Consider the following 13270-nt stretch of genomic DNA (forward strand, 5'->3'; position numbering starts at 1 on the left):
CTCCGTTATGGAGTCTGGTCTTGTCACTGTTGTGGGGGCACTATGTCTGCCACTCATGGAGACACTGTGTTTGGCATTTATAGGGGCACTGTGGGGGAACTAACAGTGGCTAAAACCTTAAAGAACTCAGGGTGGCGCTTATAGGGACTCTTCAGATGTAACACTATGGCTGGAACAATGGGTGAATTGCTGTCTGGTATTGGGCTGTCTTTATAATAGAGGCACTATGGTAGTCACAATGATGGGCACTGTAGGGGCATAGGAAAAGCTTAACACAATGTGCAATTGTATATGTCATGGGAATTTTATATTTACATTTTATATTTCAGAAGGTTGTATTACTGTACAGACAATATATTCACTGCTATTGGTCTCAAGTTAATGAGTCCTATTGGTTTTTCATATTACATTTATGTTCTTTTTCTTCATTTATATTCTTGCGTCACATACGTGACAATCTTTAATAATTTTATGTATAACAGATGATGCTTATGTTATGTGTGATACAAAATGGCAAACTCTTATGGTTTATCTATATGCTTATCTGCTGTGGTTAGCCAACGGGGTGGAGCTAGCTTCCCTGCCTCTGATTCTGACCAATCAGCGCGAGGCAGCTTGATGGTAGTTCACGCCTAGTTGGCTAACTATAGCAAATTAGCAAATAGGGAGCCAACACAACAGTGGGCCATATCTCTGGAAAAGTGGGGTCCAGGACAAAAAAGAAAACGAGTGCTGAAATAAGGGAGACGGTGCTATTCAGGTCAGTAAACCAGTTAAAATTATATGACCTAGTGATGGGTCCTCTTTAAGAAGTCTAGATCCAAGAAAGTAGTTACTTATGGGATTCAGGGAACTGGATCTGCTCACATACAGAATGCTTCCCTCAGTATATCAAGTGTTAATGTTGGAGATGATTATAGAGTCTGGAGTCACTGCAGTCAAGAAGGTTACACCTGGATCTCACAGTTAACATGAATAATAATTGTGAGATATTAGATCATATCTTCATAAAAGTTGCCTGAAGGTGCATACTGCCGAAAATATCTGAAATGCAAAGGCATTCATAAAAGTGCCTAAGGATGGGCCCATTCTTCTTAGGATAAGCTATCAAGGTTCGATTGTTAGGGATCCTATCCCCAGTACCCCTATCTATCCACAGAAAGAAGAGGATGTGGAGCACTGCAACCCCTCGCTGCAATACACAGTGATGACCATTGCGTTGTGCTGGGGCCCTCATTCTGCTGGCGGTCAGACTTCCGCAGATCACACGTTGATAGACTATTCTAAGGATATGCCTTCGTAGTTATATCCATGAAAACCCCTTTCAGTTCTTGCAGATAAGAAGGTATATTGTAATTACCAAATTCCCTCTCCAAATACGAAGGCTCTTTAGGAGAATCTGTGAACTTTGTGACATTTCTCAAATTCCTGCTGTTGAGTCCTCGCCCTTTAAGCACATAGGAGTCTAGTCAATTTCCTTTCAACATAGAGGTAATATTCTTTTTGTGATATACGGTACACGACACACATTTTGTGCTGTATTTAAAGGGGTTTTCCAGGGATACTCATTTTTTCCAGGCGGGCATCGCTCGAGCACTGAGGAGTTTTATTAATGAGAGGAAAATGGGGCGGCGGGCATTGAGGCATAAGCAAAGAATTCAAAGGGGCAGGCATTGAGGAGACTGTGGACCAATTTGATTCCTCAAACCCGGGTCTACATCAGAAGTCCTGGGTTTGGGGCATCCTATTGGTCCACATTCTCCTTAGGGTATGTTCACACGGCCTATTTTTGGCCGTTTTTCGGGCATAAACGCCCGAAAAAAACGGAAGCAGAACGCTTCCAAACAACTGCCCATTGATTGGAATGGGAAAAACGGCTTTCTGTTCCAATGGGCCGTTTTTTTACGCGGCCGTTTTGAAAAATGGCCATGTAAAAAAACAGCCGCGAAAAAGAAGTGCAAAACACTTCTTGGGACGTTTTTGGAGCTGTTTTTCATTGGCTCTATAGAAAACAGCTCAAAAACGGCCGTAAAAAACGCAACGAAAATTGCGAGTGGCTTAAAAAACGCCTGAAAATCAGGAGCTGTTTTCCCTTGAAAAGAGCTTTGTATTTTCAGAGGTTTCTGACTCAGCGTGTGAACATACCCTTAGTGTCCGCTCCGTTCATTCTTTGTTTCTGCTGATGGGGATCACATTAGATATCGGAGATGCGGTCACGTGATTCTGTGACCGTACCTCAGATAAAGCAGCGGGTGGGGTAAACTAAAGGGGAAGGGAGAACAAATGGGGAGGCCAATAGACACAGAGGGTGCGGAATAATGAGTAGAGAACAGCCCTGTGTCGTTACGTAGGTCAGCGAGGTATCGACGCAGGTCTGTGTGTGTTCTAACTCTCATGCACGAGCCTGTGTCGAAAGAAAAAAAGACCCAGAGGAAAAGCAGAACTTCCCGCCGGGCAGAGGTAGGGAGAATGGGAATAAATGTGTTCAGATTTAATACAGACTCTATATTAGGAACTTTCTTCAATATTTGCATAGATTATTAGTTCAAAAATTGAGTGCCCCTGCGAATGCTCGTTTGCTCGATAATTGGCCCGGGTAAAAGAGCCTTTAGAGTATTCTGCAGACTGTACAACCAATCGACTTCTTGCCTGAGTGACCACTATTTCAGGCCATGTAGCTAAATATACAAAGTGATCACAGGAAATATGATCTGCTATACAATACACTGCCTCTCCCCGCTACACAGGCTTGTTTTAGATCCCCTTTACTTAGGCCTTAGTAGCATGAGAAGACTGCACCAGAAATCAACATAAGAATAAGTCCAGAATAAGAAAGATCGTAAACTTGGGTATATCTATGTACTGAGATATTGTCTAGCTGAGACTGTAACATACACCGTCTCGTGCAGTCTGATGATAATACACATTTATTGTATATACAGAGCGGAATTCTTTTGGGAATCCATGTAGCGGAAACTCATAACTATCATTGTTTACAAAAATCTAGAAACATACGGTTAGTCTTACACTGAAATATGTAACTTTAACATGATTAGCAGGAAGAATGCCCCTAAGGCCAGTAAAATTCTTTAAATGAACATGACCTTCACTTCAATGATAGCTCCAGGCCATGTTGAAAGTGCAGATGGAGAATAATTGCTGCTATTGATTCTAATAGGACCAGCACAGCAAGAAGATAGTCCTAGTTTATGAGGTGGTCGGGCTGCCATATCTGTAGGAATTATAACAGGAGGAAATACTGTTTCATATCTCCATTATCTCCATTACTAGCCAGACTTCCCCCATCATGTTTGCAGTATACTTATCTAGATTGAAGGGGTTACACTCCCTGCAGGTACAGCACATCTGCGTTATCTACCCCTTTGCATGTACAGATGATCACTAGAGACTAATAGGAATAGTGTATGCCCAATGCCATATGTCTGTTCGTAAAGGACCACTATAATTAGCATTGATCACATCCCCAATGACTGCCGCGTTACACAGCTCTAAATATGTTATCTGTAATACATGTTCATACCCAACATTTTATAGGGCTTTTTACCTCTACCTCATAACATGCAAAGATAGGAATATATGCAAGATTTTAAATCATATCACTTTATTACAATTACCAAAATTAGCATTTATGATGAAATTCTATTAAAAAATAATGCAGAAAGTAAAACTGTGCTACAAATCCAATACTTTTATAACTGGAAACTCAATGCACATTATTATTATTATTATTAGTATTTTTTTATAGCAATAAATGACTGGTTAATTTTTTTTTTTACTGAATATTTAAAGTACATTTGAGAGGACAGCCTAACTTGCAAGAGGGTTGCAATAATCCTATAGGCAGTTGAGTGTGATGCTATTTTTGCAGTGACCAAATGTATTCATGACCTAAGAAAGTCATTAACCTTGAGATAGCAATCCGGACCCTCCATGCGGACGTCTGCACCTGGTGTCAATAGAGGGGTAAGGTTTAAGAAGTCAACAGTGAAGACAAAGAGAGTCTGTAGTGGAGCAGATCTGAAGCCCCTGGGGTTATTCAACATCATCCTGAAAATTCTTTTAGTAATGAGAGTTGTAGTGGGAGATGTGATATAGGCAAGAAAGTGAATCCTTCGATGACGGGGAAGGAGAACATGAGGAATGGAGAGAAGACAACAGGGAAAGTGATAAGGAACTCATTTAGAAATGGTGACAGTCAAGTATAACTACGGGGTAGACATGGATTAGGAAAGAATTGGAGGATGGGTATGTCACTTGGCTAAAAGTGTATATAACTTATGCCCCACATTAGTAATATAACCCGTTAAGTGTCCTATTAAGGAATGTGCCCCCCTTGAACATCTGTATCGCATAGATGTACTCAGCACATGTAACATTGTACATTCGCTGTCTCTAAATAAACACATTGTCACTCAACCATGTACAGGACTAACCATCTACTCAACTAGATAGATTGTCATGACCGGCCCAATTCACTCAACTAGATAGATTATAATGACCAGTCCACATGACTCAACTAGATAGATTATAATGACCAGTCCACATGACTCAACTAGATAGAAACCAGTCCATGTCACTCAACTATATCGATTATAATGACCAGTCCATGTCCCTTAAATATTGTAATAACCAGTCCACTTCACTCCACGAGATGGATTGTAATGACCAGTCCACGTCACTCAACTAAAAAGATTGTAATGACCAGTCCATGTGACTCAACTAGATATATTATAATGACCAGTCCGTGTCCCTAGATTGTAATAACCAGTCCACTTCACTCCACTAGATAGATTGTAATGACCTGCCCGGGTTACTTAACTAGTTAGATTATAATGATCTGTCCACGTCACTCATCTAAAAAGATTGTAATGACCAGTCCATGTCCCTTAACTAGATAGATTGTAATGACCAGCCCGGGTTACTTAACTAGATAGATTGTAATGACCAGCCCGGGTAACTTAACTAGATAGATTGTAATGACCAGCCCGGGTCAATTAACTTGACAGATTGTAATGCCCAGTCCACATGACTCAACTAGATAGATTGTAATGACCAGTCCGTGTCACTAAACAAAAAAGATTGTAATGATCAGTCCACGTGACACAACTAGATTGTAATGCCCAGTCCATGTGACTCAACTGGATAGATTGTAATGCCCAGTCCATGTGACTCAACTGGATAGATTGTAATGCCCAGTCCATGTGACTCAACTGGATAGATTGTAATGCCCAGTCCATGTGACTCAACTGGATAGATTGTATTGACCAGTCCACATCACTCAACCAGATAGATTGTAATGATCATTCAAATTGGGTTTGCCAAAATATACAACTCCTGTAATGACCATTGCTTTTTAGTCAGCCACATATAGCCTGTGCTTGTCAATTCTTATGAATATTGACAAAGTTCAAGAAAAGTCTCCCTCCATTATGTGTAGTAATTCACTGAAGTGATATATGAGTAAAACGTATACATTTTATTTCATAACTCTCTAAAAACAGGGGTATAGTCACCACTGTGAAAGCCCCACCGTGTGTATTAAAAACGTATTAAACACATACTCCAAATCCTGGTTCGTTTGTGAACCCTCTCTGACTGGGTATACTTGAAAGATACAAATATGGGATCAACGTTTCAACATTGGTGTAGCAGTGGATTAGACCCTAAAACACACCGGAGCCTGCAGTTACCGCTCCTAAATCTCCTGGTGCTAAGGTACACAACAATGCCACTGTTCCCTACGCTATGATCCCTCACTAACCTGACCCTACGCGTTTCTATACATATCATCAGGGGTCTGTAACTTGGTCATTCTGGCTATGATGCCAGCGATATTGATTCGATAGCAGATACGCTGACATCTATGCGTGCACGCTTCTGTGTTGTACAGCAGAATATCTGCTATCGAATCAATATCGCTGGCATCATAGCCAGAATGACCAAGTTACAGACCCCTGATGATATGTATAGAAACGCGTAGGGTCAGGTTAGTGAGGGATCATAGCGCAGGGAACAGTGGCATTGTTGTGTACCTTAGCACCAGGAGATTTAGGAGCGGTAACTGCAGGCTCCGGTGTGTTTTAGGGTCTAATCCACTGCTACACCAATGTTGAAACGTTGATCCCATATTTGTATCTTTCAAGTATACCCAGTCAGAGAGGGTTCACAAACGAACCAGGATTTGGAGTATGTGTTTAATACGTTTTAATACACACGGTGGGGCTTTCACAGTGGTGACTATACCCCTGTTTTTAGAGAGTTATTAAATAAAATTTATACGTTTTACTCATTTATCACTTCAGTGAATTACAATTTCCTATACTTTGTGGGAGCACAAGTTAATATAAATCGAAGAAATACAGTGAATTATTACTCCATTATGTGTAGGTCACATAATCCCTTTAAAAATGTCACTGGGATGATGTAAGTTCCTTATTTCTTAATGTCGGTTCAGCTACAAGCTGAGGTTAAAGTGCCACGTAGGTCCACAATTAGTGAAATATCGACGTTGTGCAGACTTTTAGGGCAGCATAGTGGATCAGTGGTTGGCACAATTAAGTTGGGAGCGCCAATACCGACAGGGACTCCGATTTGACACGTGCCATCTTTCCATATTGCCACTAAAGTTTTTCCAAAGATTGAGCAACAATTTATCTACAATAGTACTTTCGTAAATTGTTGGCACTTTCTTACTTCGTATCGGTGAGAGGATATGATATCTCAGTGTAAGAAATAATGTATTCAGTCTAGAGATCTTCTTACGGTCTACTTCACAGAAATGATGGAACAGGAGATGTACATTTTTTTTTAATAAGAATGTTGGCAAACAAGTCTATAGACTACATATTGTATAAAGTTAATGAAACGTAGCAAATTTCCAGCATGATTTCTCCTTCTCAGAACAGAGGAGGAGTATGTCTGGGAGCAGAAATCACTCCCTATGTGTCCTGGAAGCATGTGCTTTACCTGGAACAAACCCAAGAAGCACGCCGACATAGACAAGAGAGATAATTATCTTAGGCTTCGTTCACATATGCGTCGTGACTCCGATCATGGGTTCTGTCGGACCTTTCTGTCAGGGAAACCCTAGGTTTCCATTTCCATCACCATTGATTTCAATGGTGACGTATCCAAGTGGTTTCCATTTGTCACCGTTGTATAAGGGGTCCGTTGTTTTGATGGAATCAATACCATAGTCAACTGCGCTATTCATTCCGTCAAAACAACGGAACCCTTACACAACGGAAACCATTTGCACCGGATCCGTCACCATTGAAATTAATGGTGATGCAAAAGGAAACCTATGGTTTCCGCCTATTTCAGTTTGGATTCCTTTCATGGGTTCCACTGACGGAAAGGTCCGACGCAACCCATGAAAGGAATCCCAACACAGATGTGAACGAAGCCTTAGTTTCAAATATCTTTGATCTATAATGAGCATTGTAAACCAAATGGTCTTTATCCCAATATGATCAAACTTGAAGAATAGCCATGTTGTTTGGGTCATTTGTATGTTGCTACTCACGACCCCTGTCACCATGTCAAGTCTGTCACAGACCGCTGGTAGGTCTGATCATGTCCAGTGGGGGTAGTCCAGAGATGATGAGGATGGAGGTCCCTCATTGTGGATGGTGATGGATGTGATGATGATAAGCTTATCATCAGCACAATCATTTCCGCTAAGGAAACTGTCATTTTACCAGGGGAAACGCGTCAGAATTGTGTTTATTATCTGTACTTACTTATTTTATTTCTTTTTGACGTGCAGGACCTCCTTCTATTAGAGAAACATAAGGCCAATGAGATCTGGAATGTAATACAGTGAAGGAAATAAGTATTTGATCCCTTGCTGATTTTGTTAGTTTGCCCACTGTCAAAGTCATGAACAGTCTAGAATTTTTAGGCTAGGTTAATTTTACCAGTGAGAGATAGATTATATTAAAAAAAAAAAGAAAATCACATTGTCACAATTATATATATTTATTTGCATTGTGCACAGAGAAATAAGTATTTGATCCCCTACCAACCATTAAGAGTTCAGCCTCCTCCAGACCAGTTACACGCTCCAAATCAACTTGGTGCCAGCATTAAAGACAGCGGTCTTACATGGTCACCTGTATAAAAGACTCCTGTCCACAGACTCAATTAATCAGTCTGACTCTAACCTCTACAACATGGGCAAGACCAAAGAGCTTTCTAAGGATGTCAGGGACAAGATCATAGACCTGCACAAGGCTGGAATGGGCTACAGACGTTGGGTGAGAAGGAGACAACTGTTGGTGCAATAGTAAGAAAATGGAAGACATGCAAAATGACTGTCAATCGACATCGATCTGGGGCTCCATGCAAAATCTCACCTCGTGGGGTATCCTTGATCCTGAGGAAGGTGAGAGCTCAGCCGAAAACTACACGGGGGGGGGGGGGGGACTTGTTAATGATCTCAAGGCAGCTGGGACCACAGTCACCAAGAAAACCATTGGTAACACATTACGCCATAATGGATTAAAATCCTGCAGTGCCCGCAAGGTCCCCCTGCTCAAGAAGGCACATGTACAGGCTCGTCTGAAGTTTGCAAATGAACATCTGGATGATTCTGAGAGTGATTGGGAGAAGGTGCTGTGGTCAGATGAGACTAATATTGAGCTCTTTGGCATTAACTCAACTCGCCGTGTTTGGAGAAAAAGAAATGCTGCCTATAACCCAAAGAACACCGTCCCCACTGTCAAGCATGGAGGTGGAAACATTATGTTTTGGGGGTGTTTCTCTGCTAAGGGCACAGGACTACTTCACCGCATCAATGGGAGAATGGATGGAGCCATGTACCGTCAAATCCTGAGTGACAACCTCCTTCCCTCCACCAGGACATTAAAAATGGCTCGCGGCTGGGTCTTCCAGCACGACAATGATCCGAAACATACAGCCAAGGCAACAAAGGAGTGGCTCAAAAAGAAGCACATTAAGGTCATGGAGTGGCCTAGCCAGTCTCCAGACCTTAATCCCATCGAAAACTTATGGAGGGAGCTGAAGATCCGAGTTGCCAAGCGACAGCCTCGAAATCTTAATGATTTACAGATGATCTGCAAAGAGGAGTGGGCCAAAATTCCATCTAACATGTGTGCAAACCTCATCATCAACTACAAAAAACATCTGACTGCTGTGCTTGCCAACAAGGGTTTTGCCACCAAGTATTAAGTCTTGTTTGCCAAAGGGATCAAATACTTATTTCTCTGTGCAAAATGCAAATAAATATATATAATTTTGACAATGTGATTTCCTTTTTTTTTTTTAAATATAATCTATCTCTCACTGGTAAAATTAACCTAGCCTAAAAATTCTAGACTGTTCATGACTTTGACAGTGGGCAAACTGACAAAATCAGCAAGGGATCAAATACTTATTTCCTTCACTGTATGTGTATGATATTATGACTTTTTACAATACACCTTTTCCATCCTTGCAATATGTTATTTATCGGAATACTGCGCTGCTGTTTTTTTCTTCTTTTTTTTGACCTATTGGTATCACACCAAATCTCACTGTCTGTTTACACCCCCACCCCCATTCTCTAGACTATTAAATCGGATAGGCCAATAACAGGACGTCTAGGGTATAGGTTGGAGGTCGGGGCCATCCCTTCAGTAGGGGCATTGCTCTGTTTAGGCAGGGTGACCTGGTACCCTATAACAGGGTCTGTTTGTTTTCCTTTTAGCATTTTTTTGACCCATCGTCTTTTTTAAAGGACAGCCTCCTTTTTTATCAATATGAAGTAAAAGTTACGTTTTATTGTGTCGTTTTTTTGATCCGTCGGTTATTTATGTGACTTTATGTTTTTCTTATATAACCACTGACTATTATCTGGCCTACCAAAGCCATTTGTTTGGCTCTGTGAAAACCTGGAAAAACGGCTTGAAGTCAATGTCCACCTTTTTACACCATGTCATTTTTAGGTCTATAATGATGTCCTGATTAATTCCTTAATATATCTTTATATCAGTTGGAGCTGTTTTTCTGATAAAGAGCTCCAAATCCCCTGCATGGACATGAAGTTAAAAATCTGACTGCCTCTAGCCACCACTAGAGGGAGTTTACTACATACTGTTTATATATTGAACTCAATGCAAACACAATATACAGTAAGCTCCCACTAGTGGAGGCTGCAGGTAAAATGCAGCTCCGACCATTATAAAATATATTAAGAAATGAATCTGCACAGATTGTTGGACCTAAAAACGAAATTATGCTAAAAGCCGGAGAATCACTTTGAGCTGGACATGCTATAACTGCCAACTAAAACATGTTTTGGCTGGCAATTGAGATGGCCAATTCCCTAACTAAAATTTGACTTGACCAAATGTGCATGTTACGTCTGTGGAGGTCATGTGAGATCAGTAGTTGACACTTATGGCAACACCCTTCTTGAGGAAAACAACGGAATTGGACAGGTGACTTCAGATATTGGATCAGTGTTTGGTGGTCCTTATAGGCAATGTAACGTCCACAGCCGAGGACCCTCCTGCTTACCTGCCCCCCAACGGCCGCGGCCATCGACAAGAGAGTGCCGGGCGGCATATCCTTCCTGAGAGACGCCGGCACTCACTTCCGCATTGCTGCACTAGTACCGGCCCGGCCTTAAAGGGCAAGTGCACAGACATGAGGAAAATCTGTAATTAGCCCATGATCACCCTAGACTATAAAAAGGGCTCTGCCCTTTCATTCATTGCCTGAGCGTTGTTATGTTTACCCATGTTAGTCTTAGCAAATGGTCCCTTAGTGTTATCCTGTTCCAGTGCCCTGCTAGCTGTATCCTGTATCCCGTGCTATATCTGTTCTTGTGCCTTAACCTGTTGGAGTCGTGTTGTGCCACCGATCACGCCTGCTGATATACACCACGTCTGGTGTCTACAAGTTCACCTGTGCCGAGCCTCCATTACTGTCTGGACTATTAAAGGTACTATTGTACTAGGACTGTTGTTTGGCCAGCTGCTACTCCGCTACGGCGATGCGGCCTAGTGGGTCCACATACCCACCGATCGTGACAGGCATAAATGTCTAATACCAGTTTAAGAGGCTAAGGCCTCATGCACACGACCGCAGCCATGTGCACAGTCCGTGATTGCGGCACGGACGGCCACGGAGTGTCATCCGCGGGCCGGCCACAAATCAAGGACGGTGCACACATTGATTTCAATGCAAATGCGGCCCGTATAATGACATGTCCTATTTTTTTGCGGTCCAGGGCTCCCAGCCAATGGAAACCATAGAAATGAATGGGTCCGCAATTCACCCGCAAATTTGTGGGTGAATTGCGGCTGCAAAAACACGTTCGTGTGCATGAGGCCTAAGATCTAGACTGGCTTCACAGTTGTGTCTTATTCTGGCCATAAATGGCCTACTTTTTTATAACATTTGAGGAAACTTTCGCAAACACTAATGATAATAGCACCATTTTATGAAGGGAAGCGGCCATTATTGCGTGCTCAAACCAGCAGATGTCGGACAAGAAGATTTTTCCAACATGATAGTAAGTCATTTTGACAGATGGATTATTCGAGGCAGATGTTAGTAATGCGGACAGATATTCAGAGCAGCGGATATCTAAAAAACATAGATTATTTGAAATGATCCAATTTTATAATCATAATGTTGAATAGTCCTCTGCATTCAGCCACCAATACACATGAGATCTCTGCTGGGGAAACCCTGGAACATCTGCTCTAGCTAAGAAATTGGAGTGGCCAAATGTGATTCTCAAAGATTATACTATTGTCCCTCTTGCTTCTCAAGAGAAGTAGGTCCACAGCTGTCTTCAAGACTCTCCATTATTGACTATGGTTGGCCAAGACTCTCCATTATTGACTATGGTTGGCCAAGACTCTCCATTATTGACTATGGTTGGCCAAGACTCTCCATTATTGACTATGGTTGGCCAAGACTCTCCATTATTGACTATGGTTGGCCAAGACTCTCCATTATTGACTATGGTTGGCCAAGACTCTCCATTATTGACTATGGTTGGCCAAGACTCTCCATTATTGACTATGGTTGGCCAAGTACGATCATGGAAGATGAGGGATGACAATTAAATGAGTAGAGACCATCTGTTGACATCCATCCAACATTTACTAATGTAAAAATGATCTCATCGGTTTCCACAGAATTTTCGTTGAACAGTCATATGTCGGTCCCATGACAACACTTTCTGACCCGATCTCCAATGATTCAGTGTTGTCATTGGGATTCTGGGTCATGTAAGAAAATTAGTTCAGACAAAGTTGACGTCAACCATAACCACAGACAGAACACAAACTCGGAGAACTTATTCGTTTTTTGAACTTTTGTAAAAGAGAAAAGCTTTTATATATAAAACTTATGGGATTTGTCTTTTTAGCTGACCATTAGAGGAAAGCCTAGCTTCTCATAGATGCCAGGATGACCTGCTCGGAAGTCCTCACCCTCAAGAACATATCCAAGTGCTTCCTCCTAGTGAAGATGGCCACTGATGCCATTTAGTTACATGTCCAAAAAAACGGCTGCTGAAGTTCTCAAAAATTGGCAAATTCCGCTCCTACTGAAACTTGTTCATCCCACAGATGTAGGGCCCAAGGACAGGCTCTGGTCCCCAATGAACAGTCAAAATCTTCCAACATGTCCACTCTGCTTTTCTGCAGCATCGGGTAAGACCGCTCCTGAGCATTGGTTAATAGAGACATTTTCAGGACAGATTGGCACCGTGGGCCTGCTCAGTACAAACATTATCCCACTCTGCTTTATACCACTTTCCTCGCTCTGTGGGACTGGAATTTTAGAGGATTAATAAATGGTCTAAAACTACCTAAATAGGAGGCGTCCACAGACCCATTTAATCCCTGATTCCTAAAACAGAGAGGAGCAGACTGCAGGGATATCCATCATAGGCAGGAAGTACCCCTAATTGGGAAACCAGAGGAGTAGCTGGGGTGGGGGTGTACCCGCAGGGGGCAATTAAAGCAGAAGTGCTGTGATGATGCTGAAGACCTCAGTCTTAACCATGGATTAGTATATTGAAGTCAAGCCTCTTTTGGATGTTATTGGGCTGGCAGCTATATGATATGTGCGGCCACCTTCACATCTGCAGAGCATCACTCACTATAAGATTTATAACAGAGCTCATTCAGAATAAGAGTATGTGTAATGTACAAGGCTGTCTGTCATCTGCAGTGCATCACTCTGTAAGATCTGCAGAGTATCGACCACATTTAATCTGGCCATA

The 13270-nt window shown here is 41.9% G+C and overlaps 1 protein-coding gene across 1 annotated transcript in view; it reads right to left on the bottom strand.

Moving 5' to 3' along the window:
• The window catches only part of LOXL2 (lysyl oxidase like 2), a 57937-nt gene that overhangs the window by 43870 nt on the left and 797 nt on the right, over positions 1-13270 (bottom strand). The window lies entirely within an intron of this gene.

This window comes from Rhinoderma darwinii, chromosome 3, assembly GCF_050947455.1.
Source record: "Rhinoderma darwinii isolate aRhiDar2 chromosome 3, aRhiDar2.hap1, whole genome shotgun sequence".
In the NCBI taxonomy this organism is placed as follows: Eukaryota; Metazoa; Chordata; class Amphibia; order Anura; family Rhinodermatidae; genus Rhinoderma; species Rhinoderma darwinii.